The sequence below is a fragment of the Crocodylus siamensis genome, chromosome 5 (genome assembly GCF_052110815.1).
Source record: "Crocodylus siamensis isolate JL-2025a chromosome 5, ASM5211081v1, whole genome shotgun sequence".
Lineage (NCBI taxonomy): Eukaryota > Metazoa > Chordata > Crocodylia > Crocodylidae > Crocodylus > Crocodylus siamensis.
In genome coordinates this window covers 81925743-81946556 of record NC_143399.1, presented here as the reverse complement: position 1 = coordinate 81946556, position 20814 = coordinate 81925743, and positions in this window count along the sequence as shown.

The window sequence follows — 20814 nt, the reverse complement described above, 5'->3', positions numbered from 1 at the left end:
TAAGAGTATGACAGGAACCCTCTTTCATAAACCAAAGTCACCAGAAAAATTAGGCCAAAGGGAAGAATGTACAGAAGAGAAACAAATGAAGTATCACAGAATCATAGAAAGCTAGGGTTGGAAGGGACCTTAAAAGGTCATCTAGTCTAACCCTTTGCTCAAAGCAGGACCATCCCCAACTAGGTCATCCCAGCCAAAGCTTTGTCTAACTGGGTCTTGAAAACCCCTGAGGATGGACATTCCTTGTATCTGACTATACATCCAGGGAGAAGAAAATTAGGTTTGGAGGGGTGTGGGGTATGCCTAGTGAAGAATATTCATGGAGAAAGGAAAACTAGACAACTGTTTTTCAATCAATCAATAGGATAGGAAAGGGAAGAAAACCATAATAAGCCCAGCCTCCATTAGCCTCTGAAATTCCTCAGGTCTCAGTCTATTTGGTGCCATATCCATGCCCAGACCTTGAAAAGATGTGTTATTTTAAGTAATTTCTCCCAAAGAAAAGTGATGCTTTGGGATTTAAAACAGAATTTCTTTGAATGATTTATTATTTATTTAAACAGAAGGAAAAAAATAGAAGTTTAATCTAAAAAAACCCAAAGCTAAACATAAAAGTTTATGAGATCTAGTCATATATAAATCAAATAGGATTCTTAACTACCATTCTTCCCAGTAACTTTTTCAAATTCACTTTCTTCCAGTCTAACTTGAGAATAGCTTGAAGTCAGTAGCAAGATTCTGGCTAGCAATCACTTAAAACAAACAACACACTATTAGGTCCACACATCTCTGAAGTAAGACATTTTACCTTTCTAGCTCAGAAAAGTTTCTAAGAAATATATTTTTACCAGACGGTTACTATTGGTAATGAATTTTAATATAAAAGAGGCATGCACTGATATTTGAAAAGAAAATCAAAGACAATATTTTCTAAAGTATATGGAAAATATGGAGAACAAAGCATTTTTGATAACGTTTCAGGAATAACTCTATTTTGTGAACACAGGATAGATAAGAAGGGGGGGGAAATTTCATTTTCACTCTATTATCTAAATTGAAATCATCTGAACATCAGAAGTAAGTTAAGACACGACTGTTCGACTGCTACTATCCTCCCAAAAATGTTACTTAACAAGCTCATCTCATTGATCATGAAGACATATCAGCCCAAAGAACTCAAGGCATATTCTTCTCTCTTCCCATTAGAGAGAAGAACTGTGATTACTAAGGATCAGTGCTTACCTTCTTTTCAGCAGATCAACCCACTAGAACCTAAGCTGAATTAATGAGTCTTCCTGCCTGTCTAGCATTTAACTAGAAGTGGAAAATGAAGAGCAGGGGAACCAAGAAAAATAAACCTTAAGTTCTTGCTTTAAAAAGTCATGCAAAACTTTAAGTCTCTTGGTTCAGAGATTATAGCTTTTATTAGACCAACTAAGAAATTGCCAAAAAAATGATCTTTTACTACAAGCTTTCAGGCTCATACACCATTCCTCAGGCTCAGGGAAAAATAGAGATGGTAAAAAGTCCTCTTAGGTAGGAAATAAACTTAAATTTTTGCACAGAGGAAGCTGAAGATGGAAATCTGTTCCTCTGGGTCCAAATACCAAATACATCCCCGCTTTAAAAAGTGTGATTTAAAGGCAGATAATTCTATTTGAGGAGAGAGCATACATACGGATAATCATTTCCTTTGGAGATGTCAGGTTAAGGATCTCTCAATGCCAAAGAAGTTTACAGATATTTACTTTAACATGTTGAGATCACAAAATGATAGGCTCTAACTGGCATATCTTCTGCCAAGAAAAGCTATGCCTTACCCACCTCTTGCAATTTTTGAACAAATCAGTAAAATGAAAGGCCATTTTGACTGCTATTTTAAACTTTCAAAATTAACTGCATAAGCTCACAAAAAAGTCCTAACAGGCTGTTTATGAAGACCTCTGTTTCATGTCTAGCAGCCATCACTGAGGTAAATACAAAAATTAGGCTTTTCAGGATTAGGGTGTTGACTATTATAATCAACTTAGGACACATGTTTTAATAAAAGGATATTGCAGAATTTGAGAGAGGCAATGAGAAAGATTGACCAGATATAGGAGGTTTCTGGAACTTAGAGGCCTTCAAATCAAATCACAATGTGGTATCAAAGCAAGGGAGAATCCACCACACCCATGACGTTACAAGGAGATCTTCACTTCACTGAAGACTCCCAATATATTCCTCTGCCAGGATCAATATTTCATGAGGAAAGTTGACTCGACCCTTCTCCAAGAGCCAGGCTCTATTCCTCCACTGCAGAGCTTTCCTCAGAACTGTAGCACAAGGCCAACATGAGTGTGAATCATTCTTCCAGAAGAAACTCTGCATCTGTCTTTCAGATTGTACCAGAAGTTGAAACCAGGGAGTTGCACGAGGAAGAGAAAGTCAAATCCCACAAGCTCAGTCTGCTTCTCTGACTATCCAACATCTGTCTATCGCTGTTGGGAGTGCTGCATAGGATGCACTAACACATGAAAACACCATACAGTGCATCTTCCTTCAGATAAAAAATTAAGAACACTATCTCCCAGCCTTTGAATACCTAGCCAAAATTGACTGATGTTGGATTCAGGCAAGGATGAGTTGGTACTATTAGTAAAACAAAATGCTTCTAAGAACTTGCCTCTTTTGAAATGCATCCTGCTGCTGAAGGCTCTTAAGGCATCACTACTCTACAGTAGTTAAATTGGTCTACAACCCTGAAGTTCTTTCCAACTTCTCAGCGCTCCTACAAGCCTGAATAGGAATGACAACAAATCACTCACTTCTGTCTGTGACTGATCAGAATATCGTGCCTCATCCTGCTGGGCACAGTTAGCGTGGTTCTCTATTGCCATGACTTTTGCGCTCATATTGAGAAGAAAAGCTACATCCTCTGCCCTCCCCAAAGTGCTAGCTGGTACAAAATGCAGCAGCACACTTGCTTATGTGGTACCAAGAACCATGAAGCCTTCCTCCTTATATTCCATTCTCTATTTAATTTGGAGCCACTGAAGAGAGTCCAGTTCATTGCCAGCTCTCTGAGCATGATTATCTCCACCTCCACTGGAGCCAGACACCAGTTGGTGCACCACAAGATCCTGGCAGCTCCAGAGCAGCCCCCTGCCCTCCCCTGCCCCACACTGCACCAGCACTGCTGGGGCCAGGCTCCATCGCAACTCCAGCCTTCAGCTTTCACAGCACAGCTATGGCTTGGGTCCCCATGGATACTGGTCGCCGCCATGAGTGTGGGGTTGCTGGGTAATGGAGTATGGCTGCTGGCTGGATCAGCTATTTTGCCCACCCCTGGACTAAAGTAACTAATGCCTGCTACAGAGGAGAATGATCGCAGTGCTAATAACTTTCAGAACTAAGTGCAATCCCACTTCATTTTACCTTTCATCCAGTAAGGCCTTGTCACACATACGTAGACCACAAACCCTATCAAAATAGTTTTTCTGCAGCTTGGAAACAAGATTGTCATTGTTAGTTATATGTTTCAATAACTGTAAGGTGTTCAGGCACTACAGTGTAGTGGGGTTTGTCAAAAAAGATCAGGTGCAAGAGACTCAGGTGTAGGTAATGGATTTTGAGTGGATCATGCTTGGTCAGGGGTTATCAGAGTGGCAGCCAAGGGTACTGGTCCTAGTCCAAGATAACAAGCAGAGGGTCAAGACAAGATCATGGTCAAGGCAGGTAGTCAATCCAGGCCTTAGTATCCAAGATAGAAACAGGAGTGATCAGCAGGGATCCTGGTTTTCTCTGTTTAAATGTCCCAAATCCTCTGATAAAACAAATCCAAAATTATCTAATAAAAACCTCCCAACATCCATGTTTCTCTGCAATTAAAATGAAATGCCACTATATATAGGTATCAATTGAACACAATGTTTTACTGATATATTAACAATTTTAAAGCAATTTGGAAGTCTACCAGTGCCTCAATCATTATAATAAAAAAAGTGAATTGTCTGTCAAAAATGATGGGGAGAGAAGAGGGGGGCAAGGATGGGGGGCGTGGGACTTGCTAAACCTAATCCCCCCAGTGCACCACCACTGCCTCCAAGCAGTGGGGGGATATGAAGACAACTACTCTGGCCCCACCCCACCGTCATGGCCTCCTGTTCATAAAACTCTTGGAGCACTCCGATTGGTGGTTTCAGTAATCAGTCAGAGTGCTCCAAGAGGTTACAGACGGATAGATGGACTAAGCCCTTTATTATATTAACATAAATTCTAAATACCTATATATTTTGGCATTTGATTTGGTTTTTTTATGATAGAAAATCAGAGCCCCCTCTGCCCCCTTCATGCACCAAGATATAGGCCAGCTGCAGGTTCTGAACACAAAGTCAGACTTACCAGATTTATGGGTTTTAAGAAAGCCAGAAGCACAGCAAGGTAGTCTGTTTCCCCGCCAGCTTTATGTTCTCTGGTCTGAAGTTACATAGTCAGTGTGGGTGGGGCATCTTACTGAGGGGTATCTCAGCCCAATTCTGTAATTACCTCCATCTAGAGCTGCCTGAGGTGGACATTGACTAGTCACTACCTTCCCCCAGGGCACCACTGGGTCAGGCTTTTCCAGGTGGGTGTAGTGGCTTGGATCAACTTGGGGGCATTCAAAGTCTCAGCTGCTTCCCATGAATTGTTTCCTGGCCTGTAGCCTTCCCTATCAGTAAGACAGAGGAGTTTACCTAATGGAGTTTTTTTCACATTGAGAGCTTATTTAACAGTGTACTCCTCTTGCCTATGGATGACAATAGCAAGAGGGCATGGAGATGGGGTGAGTAGGGCTAAGTAGGGTTTTAAACAAAAAAACATGGGTGATAGAATGGACTTGCATCGCTTTGGGCAGCTGCAGCTAACTGATCTGTTCTGTGGTTTGAAATGGACTCTACTGACCTAGACCAGCGAATGAACTGGACCATGGGACACATGCTGTTTATGGAATAGTGACATCATTTGCCTCACAGGTATGAGTGAAACAAAATAAAATGATCATAAAATAGACAGACAGACAAATACATCAGTTCCTTAGTTATTTTCTCTTTTCCTCTCTCTCTCTCTGTGGAGGAGATAGGTTCTTTCCTCCTCTCCCAGATCTCCCATGACAGCAAGCTTAATGCCTTTGCCTCCGGTAGCCCTGTGCAGCACCTACAGCTCCAGTGCCAAAATGTTTCAGTGGAGACCCAAAAAAGGTTCTGCAGGTTCCTGAACTAGTGCTACCCATTGTGCATCTTGTCCATGTCCAGATGAGCATGGCTGTGAGGTATGCGGCACCACAGACACGTCTACAGTGCTCCATACCGCATGTTCAGGTGTTCTCCATGCTGCAAGGAAAAAGTGAAGTGCCTTTTTTGGCCCCTGAATATCCAGGAATAAAAAAAGGCCACAGGAAAAAAAGCAGAGCAGTGCATGCAACAGCAGCACATGCCACTCAAAACTGGAGTGGGCTGGTCAGAGCCACACTTCCTGTGAGCCAAAGGGCATGTGGCACAAGCATTCCCCAGGGAAGACTAGCAGTGGCACAAGGTGCACTGCTGATAGTTGTTTCCAGGGAACCAAATGTCCATGCTCATGTGGATGCAGCCCTTGTGTCCCCAAGCTTACTACATGGACAAGATCAAGGTGGCGTTGATGATTAGCTTGCTAGCAGGAAGTGTCCTGGCTGAAGCCTCCATACACCTGGAAAGATCCAGCCCCCTACTGAGTGATCTGGAAGAGTTTTTTCAAGCCATGTCAATGGTGTATGCTGACCTCTTTCAGTCACAGACTGCTGGAATGCAGACACTGAGGCACGGCTGCACCCCTTAAGCTAGAAGTTCCAAGCACCAAGTCAGGTTTAAGAGTTCCAACCATGCCAGAGGCACAGCAAGGTGATCATCACTGATCTGTTACCCTGAGAACTCTCTGCTGTCAGGTCTGAACTTATGTAACCAGTCTGGGTGAGGCCTCTTACTGTGGAATGACTGACAGTGAGACTGCACATTACCATTATCTCTTGTTAAGGACACCTAAAACTTGACTAATTGCATATTCAAGCATGTTAGCTAGTACTAAGTGCCCTTTAGGTGTCTTAGTTATGCCACTTGAGGCAAGGATTATTTTTGAGTTGTGCTAGGCATCTTGATTTAGAATAACTTCTCATTGTTCTGTGAAGTTAAAAAAAAAAAAAATTTGCGGTCCCCCAGCATCCTAGCTGTTCTCCTGGACTTTGATATCCCCACAATGACCGACTAGACAGCAGAACACTGGCTGGTGAAGTGAGGAAAGGGGGGTGGGGAGTGGGACACAGGGTGGGGAGCTGCCACAACACAGGAGAGCCCAGCAGAAGCATGCAGGCAAAGCAGGAAAGGGGAGAAATGGGGCAGGGAGCTGTCAGGTTGAAGGGGGCCTCAGCAGGACACACATATACAGACATCCCCCAGGCCCAGACTTGCCTTTGGATGCTACTGCCACCAAGTAGCACAGCCTGGACATAGGGGCTGCAGCAGGGGGTGTTATCCCTGACTGCATGGAGCCTGGGAGCACCCTGCTCCCCACCATCACTGCACAAACACAGATGGGGGGATGGGATGCATGCACATGCCTCTGGCTTCCACTATTTACAGGGCTAGGAGGGATTCTGTGTGAGCTCCCAGACCCTGCACATCCCTGGGCAGTCAGGACGTGTGTCACCCCTCACTGCCACTCCTGCCCTCATGCCTGCTGGAGCTGAGTGGTGCCAGGCTCTGGCTGACTGCTGCACAGGGGGGACTCTGCCACAAGCCCTCAGAGCCCCTGATCACCGCTGCCAGAGCCGCTTGCCCCCTTCTGCCTGGAGTGAGTCATACCTGCATCTCACCTCCACCCTTGCTGAGTAAGCAGCAGCAAGGCAGAGTCCCCACTCCCAGCACTGCAGTGCCCACATCGCACCCCCCTTCCCCCTCCCCAAGTAACATGCCCCCCCAGCCCCACTCCCTCCCTCCCCCATGCCCCTTCCCTCCACCTTCTCCAACCCCAACAGACTTATCAGATGGAAGCAGCTGTGTCAGCTGCCTGTTTAGTCTATGGCTGAATCTCCAAAGTGGCCAAATCTTTTCTGAATTGATTTGGATGCTTTGAATCAATTTGGATTCAGAGATTCAGCCCCTGAATCAGGCAGAATCTCCTCTGAATCGAATCAGCTACCGACGCCTCGCACAGCTCTACTTCTTGGTGACAGCAGAGCCAAAGGCAATTCTGGGGCTGGAGTGTGCATGTGTTCCTGACAGACAGTTGAGTGAGCAGACTTGTTAGATCCCAGCCAAGTCCTTGCTCTCGAGTGGCAGGTCACAACGGTGCATGTTACAGAGGGGCTTAACCCCAACATGAAGCTGCTAGCAGTACATGCTAACTTGAACAACCATCTAACATTCCTTAACATTAGCAGATGCTGCTTCTAACATGCAAACACAACCTCATCCAGATCCTTTTTAACCACTAGCTGGGGCCTAGGGCTGGCTCTGCCCCAGCTAGGTCTTGACCCGTTACAGCAGGAAAGGCAAACCTGCTTTATCAGATACTCCTTGCAAAACGTTTCGCAGGAAGACCCAAAAACAATTCCACTGCATAAATATATATGTTTGCATATTTTTTAAAATGATCTAATCCCCTATCCTCTGCCTTGCAGCAGTCAGTGATACCCAGATCTGGCTTCAGTAGACTTGGTATATTTTTTTTATTTATCAGAAAGACTGACGAATCTTTCATTCATTTGTTGTAGCTGAAAATTTCATTTGTTAAAGAAAAGAGGAGGATAGTACTTATGTTTGAATATTTGCCCAGAGCAGTAATTGTCAAGATTCACAAGCTGTCTTTCTAGATCTTCTTAGGGCCTTAAATTTATAGCACTTTTCAATTACTTACTAATACTTATTTCAAATAAAATTATTTTTTTCTCCTTTTGAGATGAATGGCATGCTCTGGAGAAGAGGTTTTTAATGCATACTTAACTTTTGTTTATGGGCTTTATATCTCTGGGAAATTACCTGGGTTAATCATTCTATATTCTTCCCAGGCAGCAGTACCAAGTGGCTGCAAGTACTAGGTCAGAAAAAGCTACAACTACAGCAGAAGAAGCTACAACTATTCCTTGAGCTTTCTTAAAGCATAAATAGTTTGATGTCACATGCTGTACACAAAATCTTATTTTCCAAACAAAATACTGAGTTAGGATTGGATTCAGAATTTTTAAAAAGATTGGTATGTTCAGAACTAATAGAAGAATATCTTGATTCTTGCTCAGACATTTATGTAGCCATCTCATCATTTTATTAACCCATATCATATTAGTTATTATTTAAAGTAAGTGTTTAGCTGGAAAGATTATTTGATACCTCATCAGGAACTTTAAAGCTCTTCTGAACTTTCTGCATCCTTTTGTTTCCCAAGATGGAAATGCACACTATTTTTCAAGAATCCTAATATAATTCTGCAACTCTTTTCAAACTAACTCCACTGGATAATAAAGTGGTAGGGGTTTTAATCAATTTCATTTACTTTTTGAAAAAAATAGTACAGCTGAATGAACTGAGTACTAGGTGGGAAACCAGAGCCACACAAGTTCTAATACTGGCTTGACACCTATTTCCTCTGAGCTTTGACAAGTCACTTCCCATTATCTAATCATTAACTTTAAAAGAGCCTAGAAGAATTAGTTGCAGATGGTCAAATCATTTGAAGATGGGGGGGAAACTCCACTTCCATTTGTTTCTATTTTGCAACAGAACAATTCAAGTTCTCCCAGTGTAGCATGAACTGAACTAATGTAGTTGGTGTTAACATAGAGTGTAATAGTAATGAACTGTAACCATATTAGTCTTGTCCTGTGAGTAACTTGAAAACTCCATTTTGTCTTCTTTTGCGTGACATATGTGAATGAACTTTATGTATGAGTGTATGTAAAAGGGTGAATGATGAGAGAATGGCACAGAGACAGGAAAAGAAGATTTAACTGTGTTTGTAAAAAACAAAGCACCAAATGTGTAAGTTACCAGTCAATAAACTAACTAATAGATGGCTGAAGAATCCCTTTGAGGCCTAGGGCACAAAGGAGATAATGAGAAGGAGGAATGTACGCATCCTGCCAGATGGGCAGCAAGGACACTCCAAGATTGAGATACCAACTTTTATGACCAAACTGACCTCAGGCTGAGATAAGCAGAAGATGGACGAGAAACAACTGCAAAAACAGAAATTGGGTATGGAAAAACCCCAAAGTGCAAAACAAAGGATGCCAATCCCCATAAAAGAGGACTCTGGAATATACCGGGTTGGGTGAGTCTCAACTACTGCTTTTTCAGAGTACAGATGCATCTGTTCACCCTGCTGCAGCCTGCTATCTGCATCGTCTCTCAATAGGCCTGGGCCAGACACCCAGTACCCCTATTGAACAATTGCTGCTGGTAACTATAATATCTGAATGGAATCATTGTTTTGTGTTTATATATATCTGAGCGTAATGATGCATAGGATGATTTGTGTGCATCTGTATGAGTGGTGTGTCTGAACCTCTATATCTAATTCATGTAATCAATGAATGTGGCATTTTGCCTTATCCCCCTTTATAAGGTCTTTCTCTTGATTTGATAAATTGGGAATTTTAAGTAACACTAATCTCCATAGAGTCCCAAACTTGCTTTCTAAAAAAAAATTTTTAAATGGGCACAATGTGTACAATTAGCATTATATTTGATGTAATGGGCAAAGATACAGGTGTAGTCCAAAGTTAGGGCCTCAAGAAAAACGTGCATAATGGAAAACAAACTATGGCCATTAAACCAGTTCCAAGAATGTCTACCTTAGAAAAGTGATCTGTTCACAAGGGGCAGCCATACATCTTCCCTGGTGATTAGCAAAGAGATGACTCCAGTTTTTTTAACATTTGTGTCTGACCAATTGTAGATATTTTGAGTATTGGACACATAAATATGGCTCAGTCTGTGTAGCTCTGGTGTGGTTTTCTATACAGTGCCTGATTTCTCCAGGAACTGACAGGATTCTACCTTCCAGATGGGACCAGAGGAAGGCTTAACTGAGACCCTGTGGGTCAAACTTCAAGGAGGGCAGGGGGAGAGGGATCTGGTGGTAGGGGTTTACTACAAGCCACCACATCAGGAGGAAGCGCTGGATCTGGAATTTTCCAGGCAGCTTGGGGAAGCCATGCATGCAAAGGATGTTGTGGTGATGGGTGATATGAATTACCCTGACATCAATTGGGAGGAGCAGTCGGCCAGGTCTAGCCACTCACGAAGGTTCCTGATGTGCATACAGGACCTACACCTTGTGCAGAAGGTACTCGTTCCCACTAGGGGAAATGGCATACTGGATCTGGTGATAGCCTCTGGGAATGACCTGGTGGGGGATGTGCTAGTACAAGAGAGACTAAGGGACAGGGATCATGAAATGATCTAGTTTGCTATTCAGAGGAAGGTGGGGAGGGTAACTAGCACAGCGCAAATGCTTGACTTTAGGAAAACCAACTTTGATGTGCTCAGGGCAGTAGTCAGGGAGGCACTCAGAGCCCAGGGTGTAGCTAGTACGGGGGTCCAGGAAGGGTGGTCCTTCCTCAAGAAGGCTATCCTTGGGGCACAGCAGGACACAATTCCACTGCTCAGGAAGGTGGGAAAAGGGTCCAAGAAACCTTCATGGCTGAGCCTGGATATCCAGGCTGGCCTGAGGGCAAAGAAAAAAGTGTACTGGCGGTGGAAGCAGGGGACAGGGACAAAGGAGGAGTGCACTTCCCCTACCCGAGCTTGTAGGGATTTGGTAAGGGAGGCTAAAGCAGCACTTAGATTAGCTTCTGGGATTAAGGATAACAAAAAGTCCTTCTTCAAGTATACAGGTAGCAAGAAGAAGTCTCGGGGTAACATTGGACCCCTACGGGGCAGGGCAGGGCAGTTGGCAACGGACACACGAAAGAAGGCAGAACTCTTTAACAAGTCCTTTGTCTCTGTGTTCCTGTCTGCTGACAATGGGGTTCTCTTGGGTGATAGCATAGAGAGGCCCAGGAAGGATGCAAGTCCCTCGACTGTTAGTTCAGACCTAGTTAAGGATTACCTGGAGGGCTTAGATGTATCCAAGTCGGTGGGCCCGGATGACCTTCATCCGCGGGCGCTGAGGGAATTGGCTGGTGTCATTGTGGAGCCATTGGTACAGCTGTCTGAGGACTCCTGGTGCTTGGGCCAAGTCTCTGAGGACTGGAAAAGGGCCCATGTGGTCCCTATTTTCAAGAAGGGGAGGAAGGAAGAGCCTGGCAACTACAGGCCAGTCAGCCTCACTTCCATCCTGGGGAAGGTCTTTGAAAAAATTATCAAGAGCCACATTTGTGAGAGCTCTGCAGGGGAAGTGATGTGGAGGGGTAACCAACACGGGTTTGTGCCAGGCTGATCCTGCCTGACTAACCTGGTCTCTTTCTATGACCAAGTAACAAAGAGCTTAGATGTGAAGGAGGAAGTCAATGTCATCTTCTTGGACTTCCACAAGGCCTTCGACACAGTGTCCCACCCAATTCTGGTGGGCAAGCTGAGGGACCGCGGCATTGACGAATGCACAGTCACATGGGTGGCAAACTGGTTCCAGGGGTACACCCAGAGGGTGGTGGTGGATGGGTCAATGTCGACCTGGGAGGGTGTGGGCAGTGGAGTACCCCAGGGCTTGGTCCTAGGGCCGGTGCTGTTCAACATCTTCATTAGCAACCTGGACGAGGGTGTGGAGAGCACCCTGTTCAAGTTCGCTGATGACACCAAGCTGTGGGGTAAAGTGAATACACTGGCAGGCAGGGACCACATCCAGGCAGACCTGGATAGGTTAGAGAAGTGGGCGGACCTGAACAGGATGCGGTTTAACAAGGATAAGTGCAGAGTGCTGCACCTGGGAAGAGGGAACCAGCATTATGGTTATAGGTTAGGGGATGACTGTCTCGGCAGCACAGAGGCAGAGAGGGATCTTGGAGTCATGACTGACTCCAGGATGAATATGAGTCGCCAACGTGATGAAGCAATAGACAGAGCCAACCGCACCCTGTCATGCATCAACAGGGGCATCACTAACAGGTCCAGAGAGGTCTTGCTCCCCTCTATGCAGCGCTGGTCAGGCTGCAGCTGGAGTATTGCATCCAGTTCTGGGTGCTGCACTTCAAGAGGGGCATGGAGAACCTGGAGAGGGTCCAGAGGAGGGCCCCTTGTATGGTTAGGGGCCTCTGTGGCCAGCCCTATGAGAAGAGGCTGAGGGATCTGAATCTCTTCAGTCTCCACAAGAGGAGACTGAGGGGGGATCTTGTGGCTGCCTACAGCCTTATCAGGGGCCAGCAGCAGCAGCAGCAGGGGAAAGTCTGTTCACCAGGGCCCCCCTTGGAGTCACTCGGAACAATGGCCACAAGCTGAGGGAGGATAGGTTTAGGTTAGATATTAGGAAGAACTACTTCACGGCAAGGGTGGCCAGAGCCTGGAATAGGCTCCCCAGAGAGGTGATGCTCTCACCTTCCCTGGAAATCTTCAAGAGGAGACTGGATAGGCACTCCCAGTGCTCATTCCTGCCCATGGCAGGGGGTCAGACTCAATGATCTGTCTAGGTCCCTTTTGACTCATTGATTCTATGATTCTATGATTCATAATACCTGGAAGACCATTCCTCATTGAAAATCCATGTCAGAAAGGTGAAGAGATGGTAAGATGGGAGTCCAGGAAGGGTGGTTGTTCCTCAAAGGAATGATCCTTTGGGCACAGAAGGCAACAATCCCATTGCACATAAAGAGGGGCAAAGGGGCCAAGAAACCCTCTTGGCTGACCAGGAAATACAGGAAAGCCTAGGGATGAAAAAAGAAGCATACGGACTATGGAAGCAGGGGATAGCCACCAAGGAGGATTATACCTACTTGGCTCGCACTTGCAGGGAGTCAGTTAGAAAGGCCAAGGCAGCAATGGCACTCAGGCTAGCAGCAAAAATTAAAGACAACAAAAAGGCCCTTTTCAGGTATATATGGAGCAAAAAGAACCTGCAGGACAGGCTATGGCAATTAGTGATGGATAGGAGGGACAAAGCTGAGCTCTTCAATTAGTTTTTTGCATCAGTATTCCTGAACACAGATAATAACATATCTCCAAATTGGACTATAGACAAGCACAGGAGGGACACCGGCTCACCAATGGTTAGTGCCGATTTAGTGAAGGGACACTTGGAGGGGCTTGGCATGTTCAAGTCAGCAGGCCCAGATGATCTTTATCCAAGGGTGCTGAAAAAATTGGCCAGTGTCATAGCAGAACCACTGGCAGGACTGTTTGAGCACTCATGGTGTTCAGGACAAGTCCCAGAGGACTGGAAAAGGGCCAAGGTGGTCCTTATTTTCAAAAAGGGGAAGAGGGAGGATCCGGGTAACTATAGATCAGTTAGTCTCACCTCTATCCTTCAGAAAAACCTATGAAAAAATTATAAAAGATTATATTTGTGGGAATCCAGCAGGAAAAATAATGCTGATGGGCATTATTTCATAGCAGGTGGATCCTGCCTGACAAACCTTGTTTTTTTTTTATGACCGGGTCACAAACTGCTTAGATGCAGGAGTTGAGGTGGATGTCATATATTTGGATTTAGAAAAAGGCCTTTGATATGGTGTCACATCCCATTCTCTTTAAAACAAACTAAGTGGCTTTGACTGAGATGATTTCATGGTCAGGTGGGTGGCAAATTGGCTAATGGGATGTACCCAGAGAGTGGTGGTGGATGCATCAGTATCGACCTGGAAAGATGTGGGCAGTGGGGTCCCCCAAGGCTTGGTCCTTGGACCAGTGCTGTTCAATATCTTCATCAGTGACTTGAACAATGGTCCGGAGAGCACACTGTTCAAATTCGTGGATGACACCAAATTGTGGGGCAAAGTAAATACACTGGCGGGCAGGGAATTGGTTCAGGTTGATTTGGACAGGCTGGAGATGTGGGCAGAACAAAATAGGATGCAGTTTAACAAAAATCAGTGCAAAGTACTGCACCGAGGGAGAAGGAATCACCAACACACTTACAGATTGAGAGATAACCTTCTAAGCCACACAGCAGTGGAAAGGGATCTCAGAGTCATAGTTGACTCGAAGATGAACATAAGTTGACAATGTGATGAAGTGATCAATAGAGCTAATTGTACACTATCATGCATTAACAGGTGCATCACAAACAGGTCTAGGGAGATGATACTATGCAGCGCTGGTAAAGCCACAGCTGGAATTCAGTTTTGGCTGCAGCTGTGTTCAGTTTGGGGCATTGCACTTCAAGAGGGATATAGATAACTGTGAGAGGGTCCAGAGGAGGACCACTCATATGATTAAGGGCCCGTAGGAAAGGTCCTACGAGGAGAGATTGAGGAACTTGGATTCTTCAACCTCCATAAGAGAAGGCTCAGAGGTGATCTAGTGGCCATCTACAAATTCATTGGAGGAGGTGGGGGCAGGAAGGGGGAGCAGCAAGGGATAGGAGATACTCTGTTTACCAGGATGCCCCTTGGAGTAACTAGAAACAACGGCCACAAACTGACAAACAGCAGATTTAGACTAGACATCAGGAAGAACTTCTTCATGGTAAGGGTTACCAGAAACTGGAATGGGCTTCCAAGGGAGGTGGTACTCTCCCCTACCTTGGAAGTCTTTAAGATAAGACTGGACAAGTACCTGGCTGGGGGTCATCTGATCCCAGCACTCTTTCCTGCCTACGGCAGGGTGTCAAACTAGATTATCTACTGAGTTCCCAACTGACCCCAAAGATCTATGAAATCTATGAAAGAGCAAATGGGTGATAGATGTGAAAGTTCTGTAAGCGATGGAAATTTTAGTGAGAAATCAGAAGGAAGCAACAAAGTTACATTTACTGTGAAAGTGTTATAACAAAATTCAGCAACATATAAAACATAGTATGAAGGTTTAGCCGTATCTTCTTGACATGAGTGACTGGTGCCTCCTGAATCTGGCGGGGCACCTGCAGAAGCCACCGACCCTGCCAGAGGGGGCACCAGTCCTACCGACAGCATCAGTGTCAGCTGTTGAGGGGGGGGCACCAGTCCTGTCAGGGGGGCATGTGTACCCCCATTCACCCCCTACCAGTTGCCTATGCTTCCTGATGATAAAGCTTGGGTCTCACACCTGACCAGATAGTCTCCTTGCACTCACCCACCACAACTTTGATAGAAGGAAGGAACCACAGATGTATATAGTCCTATGAGACAAGTTTATTGTCAGCTCTGGGACTTACGAGATCGGTTTCTCTTTGCCTGGCTCCACCTCCACCATCCCTATACCCTGCTCACACCACATATATTGTTATAAATATGACCAGCTGAGTTCTCTTCCAGGAAAGTTGCCTCCCCTAGACTGCCTTGGTCAGACTCTCTGTATCTTGTTCCTGGTGGCTTGCCCCATTCTTCCCTGCATGGGTCCCAAGCCCACCATCATGCAGTTCCTCCCAGCCCTTATCCTTCAGGGCTGGGGTGACTAGTGACAATACCCCAAACTCACTCCCACATGTGTTCCTGTCTCTTCTTTCTTCCAGATCCCCAGAGTGGTTGCTCACCCCATGTAGATCAGACTCACCAGCTGGGACCTTGTGGCTGTCTCATCTCCCTGCCTACACAGGTAAGTGGTTTATTGGGACTCTTCTCTTAGTCCCTGTAGTCAGTCCCTCACTGCAGCCATTTTCCCATACCCCCTCAGGGTCTTCAGTGTGGGCTCTTCCCTCCCAGACTGATCCCGACTGCCTCCTCGGCATCCCTTTAATTACCCTGCATTAGTCAGCTGTTTGCATGGCAGCTTCCCATTGGCTGCCTCCCTGGCTCTTGCAGCTGACCAGACTAGTTATTATCCAGGTCTTCTGCACAGCATTTCCCCAACTCGGGCTTGCCACATCTCCTCTGCTCAGGCTCACCCTGGTAAGTTGTTCTTTCTTCTTTGTTCCTTTGGAATTCTGTCTCTCACAGCCTAAGAATGTCTCATTTTTTTCTTTATTGTACAATATAAGCTTCCCTTGGAAATGTACCCAGAGGCTTGTGTGATTCAGGACCTTGAGGGTTATGACAAGAATTTTTACTTAAGCTAGACACAACAGTGGTGCAAGGATTTTTGCCTCCCGAGGCAAACAAGAGTTTGCCACCCACCCTTGTAATGTACCAAGGACCCAGTGAGGGTAGGCACCAGACAGAGCCCCAGAGCAGCTGCCCTTCTCACCCACCAGATCTGGATGTTAAATTCCAGTAAAATGCAGGAGTCTGCCCTGGTCTAAATTGAATGACTATTCACTGTCTCTACTCAAAGCCTTATGGCAGAGGTGGGCAATTATTTCGGCTGGAGGGTCACTGAATGAGTTTTGGCAAGCTTAGAGGGCTGCAAATGTAGCTTCAACCCTTTGCTGGTGACCCACCCCCTGGTCACCATCTTGGGACAGGAAGTCCCACCCCAACACCTAAAATTTGCCACTTGAAGTCCCTCCCCTTACCCCTGGAAGTACTCCTATGGTGGTGGGAGGTGAGATTATATTGGAAGCTGTCCTGATTTATGTGTTTGCATGATGTATATAGAGGCAATCAAACAATAGCTCAAAATAAAGTCTTAGTCTTGTATATTGTGTGTGTGGGATGTGACTGGGTGGGTGGGTGTGGAATTTGTGTGGGGTGCATGGGAGGGTGTAGTTGCATGTGTAGGTGTGGAGGAGGTTGTGGATCTGGATGGGGGGAGGTGTGGGCCCTCCTAAAGAGCCCCCCCATGTTGCACAGCCCCCATTGGTGGCAGCAGCAGTCACACCCTCATGGTGCTCATTGCACATGCAACTGGAGCCCCCTGGGGGTATGTGGCTTCAGTGGAGTCCTGGGAGCTTTGTGTTGTGGTAGGGAGTGTGGTCCTGGCCAGCCCAGCTTCATCACATGAAGATCTCTGTGGCTCACATGCAGCTTCTGGAACTGAGCCAGAGCTATGCACCATGGGGGGGGGAGGGGAAGGGGCGACACAATGGAACCCATGACCTTGTGTAATACACATCCTGTGCATTTACTACGGGGGCTGGGCTTTTCTGTGCTCCATGTCCCAGGTTAGAAATGAGACAGAGCCTGTTGGCCCAGAGCAGGGATAAGAAGTGGGGAAAGGGGAGCAGAGGCCAAGGGGGTGAGGGGTGGGGAAGGGCAGGATGGGAAACAGAGGCAGAGAGAAAGGAGAGGGGCAGGTACAAGCAGTGGTCAAGCTGCTTAACCTCTTCACATTACCTGCCATTCCAATGCCCACCCCCCTGTGGTGGGGGTGGGAAATCACAAATTTAAGACAACCCTCCAATAATTAGATTCTATACAGGGAAAATTATAACAAATATCAACATTTTCCATGTAAAGAGTCTAATTATTGAGGGGTCATCTTAAGTTCAGGGTCATCTTAGATTTGAATAAATATGGTATACAAATTAATAATATAATCCTAATATAATATGCATAATGTATTTATATTAAGTTTTAAATGAAATGCTACTAAATGTTGAAAAGGTCTCAACTGTAAAAAGGTTGAGAGCCATTGGTCTACATTGTTGTGCATTTCATCTCAGTCAATAGAGCTCTCAGTTTACCCCAGCTGAAGATCTGTGCCCCAAATCTGCTGGCTTGCAAGAATAAAGTGAACCCATACCCAGACCTGTCAGCAAGACAACTCTCATGCTCCCTAGCATGACTTATGCTTTGCAATACCCAGCTGAGGTTTATCATCAAAGTCAGAGGAACCTGGCAGTGCACTCAGCACCCACTTAATTTTTTAAACATTTTTAATGTTCACTTCTGTGGCCAAGTCTGCTTTCAGTTATAAGTTATTTCAGTCCTCCTATTATTTTTCCCTTACATTTTGAAGGGAAACATGAAAGTAGTCAGCACATTAACTATTCAGATGGATTCAATGTTGTACATTGTGCTGTAGTGGGAAAGACATACACATTTTGAAGTTTTTATTCTAAATGTAAAGCATGCCAGTTTCCAAATTATAGAAGAACTTGGAGAAATTTATTTGAGTAATGTACACTATAGATGTACAAAAGCAACAGAGCCATCAGTTTTTCCGTTCTTCAAAGTACAACCTTTTCCCAGAAGAAATCTGTACTATTTGGAGCTGCTTTATGTATCAAACTTTGCTAACATTATATCAAATAGCTTTGCATGCATTTGATTATTCATGGTGCACATCTGCCAATGGGTACACAGAAAGTAATGGAGGATGAATGATAGATTCTTAGCTGCTTTTATTGCCTTTTTCTTCTCCCTCTCTCTGCTTTGACATATGAAGGTTGCTGGTGAGTGACTGCCCCAGATGTGCCAATATGGCTCTATGAATCAGAAGAACAATGGATGTGCAGAAAGTGCTCAGTGATATCAGGGCTCCCAGTTTCTCTTTCTGCTGCAGGCTACGAATGCATCAGTCTGCTAATCTACTTCCTCTTTGCAGGTCTGCCTGCCAAAGGGTTTTCGCTTCCCAGTAGACATCACAGTAACAGAGGGCAGGTTTAGCATTAATACCTGGGGGCAGGAGGGAATCTGCTTGTTGATAAACAAGCTGTAAAATCCTATGGGAAGGAAGATTGTGGAATGCTGAATGCTTTAAAAACAAGCTCTGTGTAGTGCTGGCATTAGTCTACATTTTAAAGGACTGGAGCCTGCTCTTATTAAAAGTGACTCCTTTTTTGATGCCATGTTTGCAGCTTGAGAGGGGCAGGGGGGCTGGGCCAGAACCTGTGGCACTGGTAAAGGGAAAGAGTGTCTGGACCCGGTTCTGCTTTGCTGCACAGGACTGGAAAGGACCCTGCCCTGCAGGTAAGCCCAGGAAAGCAGCTGCTGGGCAGGCTTTCCGCATGCCATGCCTCTTGGGCCGTGCGGGGTCGGGCTGGGCCCACACCGGGGAGGGGAAGCAGCAGCTGGGCTGCAGCTCCAGCCCAGTCAACACCAGGTGGTGGCGGAGCCATGTGCTGCTCAGGCCAGGATGAGCCCAGCCCGAGCAGCAGGAGGCCAGCTGCATTTGCCGCCTACCTGCACCGGTCAATCCTGAGTGGCACACGGCTCCACTGCCACTTCTGCTGGCTGGTGCAGACCCAGCTGGGCCCATCCCATCCAGAGCAGCATGCGGCTGAAGTCAGCTTCCCACATGCTGCTGGGGACAGGAAGAGCCTGGCTGGGTCAGCACCGGCTAGCAGAAGCGGCGGTGGCGGAGCCATGTGCCACTTGGGACTGACTGACGCAGGCAGGGGGAAAGTGCAGCTGAGTTCCTGCCACTCCAGCCAGGCTTGTCCCATCCCGAGCAGCGCACAGCTCTGCTGCTGCATCTGCTGGCCAGGAAAGGTGGCATGCAGCTGAAGTCGGCTCCTTGTGTGCTGCTGAGGACGGGAGGAGCCCAGCTGGATCAGCATCGGCCAGCAGAAGCGGCAGCGGAGCCATGTGCTGCTTGGGACTGACTGGTGGAGGCAGGGGGAAAGTGCAGTTGAGTCCCTGCTGCTCCGGCCAGGCTCGTCCCATCCCGAGTGGCACATGGCTCCAACGCTGCTTCTGCTGGCTGGTGCAGGCCCAGCCAGGCTCCTCCCATCCCCAGCAGCATGTGCGGAGCTGACTTCAGCTGCATGCCACCTTTCCTGGCCAGTGCAGACCTGGCCAAGCTCCTCCTGTCCCCAGCAGTATGTGGCAAGCTGACTTCAGCTGCGTGCCACTTTTCCTGGCTGGTGCAGACCTGGCTGGATCCATCCCATCCGGAGCAGCATGCGGCTGAAGCCAGCTTCCCAGGTGCTGCTGGGGACAGGGCAAGCCCAGCTGGGTCGGCACTGGCCAGCAGAAGTGGCGGCGGAGCCACCTCCTTTTGGGACCAGCTGGCGCAGGTAGGGGGAAAGTTCTGGGGAGGTCTGATGCCCCTGAAACCCCACTGCTGGGGCAGGATGTTAGAGGGGTCACAACCCCTTGCTACCTGGTAAGCTGTACAAGGGGAGGGACTTCCAGTGGCAAAGGTCAGGGGGGCAGGACGTCCAGTCCCAAGATGGCAACCAAGGGGTAGGGCAACGGAAGGGGCGGAGCTACCCATGCGGCCCACGACAGCTCGCCAAAACTCAAGTGGCCCTCTGCCCAAAATAATTGCTCGTCCCTGCTTTACAGCGTGATCCTTCATTGCACCTCTAGGTATATTTCTATGGGTTTTTTGTTACTTGATAAAATTATATATAGTATGAAGCACTTGCTACCACCAATCTAAAATCCTTTGAGAGTGGTTCCATTCTGAAGAGTGGAGAATGGTGCTTTCTTTGTTTGATTCTTGTGTGTATTCACTGTTATATGATCGTTGTTGACTTTAATAGTAGAGAAATTAGCTGTTCTTTATTCTTCTTGGTACAACAGAGCCAACAGGGTTAAGCAAAGGAAATGCATTCTGTTTCCCCTGTTGCTTTCATCAACAGAGAATTATTTAGTAAGGTAAGCAAGGTTATATGAATGCCAGAGCTGTGCTCAGAATGCAATTTGCCTATAGGGGTTCCAGTATTTTTGTTTTTATTGTATTTACTGGAGGAGATGAAACTTCTTGTCTGTTGGGCAATGTTTTTACTACTAGTGGTCTTAAATGCTGTCAGGCTACAGAACTATATAAATATTTGGGGTTTTACAAATTGAAAGAATAAATTATATGGGGCACCCTATATTAAAGCTGTCTAACCATTTTTGTTTTTCACTTTGCCAAACTAAGCATTCATGGTCAGATTTTCTCTGTTTATTTTCTGTCCTTGGATGTGTTTAAGGTACAAAAAGTA